This window comes from Micrasema longulum, unplaced genomic scaffold (genome assembly GCF_059751315.1).
Source record: "Micrasema longulum isolate JH-2025_06_02 unplaced genomic scaffold, ASM5975131v1 h1tg002173l, whole genome shotgun sequence".
Classification (NCBI taxonomy): Eukaryota; Metazoa; Arthropoda; class Insecta; order Trichoptera; family Brachycentridae; genus Micrasema; species Micrasema longulum.
In genome coordinates, this window is record NW_028279338.1 from 45,557 (window position 1) to 47,832 (window position 2,276).

Sequence of the window (2,276 nt, forward strand, 5' to 3'; positions counted from 1 at the left end):
TAGAAAAGGTATAAAAAAAGGTATGTTAATTTTTTGTTGTATTTTTCTTGTTTTTGTGAGTGTATATTAAGAAAAGTTTTTTTATTGCTTTTATAAATTTTTATAGATATGAGAGGGTACTCAAAAAGCTTTTCACAGAGCAGGAAGAAGAACTAATAAAATATGCTAAGCCCATGAAAGGTCGACTTTTTGATCTAAGCACAAGTTATTTGATATCACATCTAGGTTTCCATTTTCCGATTATAAGTTATTTACGATTCGTTGAAAAAGACCCCAAAAAATTTTAAAATTTAAGGACGTATTCAAAATTATAATATTTGTTTTTTAAAAAAAAACTTGCTTTCCAGTAAGCTGAAAAGCGCCACATTTGCCTTTTAATCAATACAGAAACATGTTTGACTAGCCTCGATTGGCTAACCGGGTTTTTAAAGAAGCAAAATAACAACCTTTTAATTCGACGTCCAGATGCAACATCAGCTGCTCGCACCATCTGATTTCATCAAATTATTGTGACATTATTATTTGTACTACTTTGAGAGTAAACAAACCAATATAAATTTTCATCACACTAATGAATAACGTAGACGAAACCGATAGTAGCACCGTTTTAAACAGCCAGAGTAAAATTATTGCCTTGAAGAGAAGAAGATAGATTAGCTGTATAATATCAGCCAAAAGAAGGCAAACAGTAACAGTTGTAACAAAATGTATTAACCGGAATAACATAGGTATGACCATTTTTTTTCGTCAACGTATGAATAAAGAACGTTTTGGTGGTGCTCTGCTGGCGTACTGTTGCTCTGTATCATGAAAATGGATGGATGCATTCGGAAATATTTTAGCAATAGATACGTCACTTCGTCAGTGTTTTTAAACCCTCTGGTTAACATTCTGTGTTATGAAACATAAAATAACAGAGACGAAAAACATTTTAAAGACAGTAATATAGAATTCTAGGCATCTACAAGGCTTATGACCTGTAATTGACTGGTTTAAGTGGCCACTTAACTTTACTGGTTTATGTGAACAGTTAAAGGAAAATAGATGTTCAAATATGGACAGAACGGGGAATGTTAGACAATGTGTAAAGTGGCCACCTAAACCAGTCAATAACAGGTCATAGGCCCCGCAGTTGCCTTGACTTCTATATTACCTTCTTTAAAATGTTCTTCATCTCTGTTGTAATATATTGATGTTAACAGTTTCCCAGGGAGTTGAATCCAGTCTTTGTCTACAAAAATTTGGACAAACTCAAAATATTGTCCATTGTTGTTTTTTCTCGAGGTCTTCTTTAGTTCTCTCCATACCATAAGCTTCAGCCTCTGGAGGTAGCAGTATTTACGTCACTCAATACAATTAAAATTCAAAAATACGAAATTGGCCTCGAAATTATCTTTGGAAAAATCAACATACAATAGGTATGAATGCAAAATGCACTTTATGTGTAAAAAAATAGATTTTCTTATAGGAATCGAATGCGACGTATGCAACGCAAGCTTTTTTTAAGATGCTGACTTTACTCCATCGTAAAAATCACAAATAAACCCAATGCTACCATGTAAACTTTTCACATAATTCTGACCTCAACATGACATGTGACTAACCTTATCAATTATGTGACAAAGTTTTAAATTCTTCATCATTCATTTTTTCGAGCAAAATATAGCTGATCGCAGATATCATCCACTGGGTATCAAAAAAAAGTAAAAGCAACTGCACTTGTAAATTCGTTATACAAATGAACAAAGGAAGTAACAGCTACCATTGCCAACGTAAAAAAAGAGCTGAAAGAAACCGTAAGGCCGAACAAACAAAAATTCAAATTTATTTCAACAGAGAGGGAAAAAATTTTGAGAAGGGAAAATGGAAGTCTAGGCATTTACAGGGCTTATTTAAATATGAACAACTCCCTAGGGAGGAAATCCAGCCAATCTGCAAGCATTTGGACATAATCAAACATTGTTAAAAAAAAATTCCTTTAAATATCGGGGATATGGAAAACGAACACATAATTTCTACTTTCATAAGTACAACCTGACGCTTTTTTGAGGTATTTCTGGTTTTGCCATCTGACCTACACGGTTTTACCCCTACCCATAGAGCAAAACCGTATATGGATTTTATTTTTTTTATTTAGTTTTTTATGTTCTAAGTTTACCAATTTTAATTTTTTTTTTTACGGTTTTAAGGTTTCATCATAACATGTTTTCAAATGTGTTTTGCATTTACAGAAACAGCATAATGTAATAAGCGTCACGCGATGTTTGATGTACAAA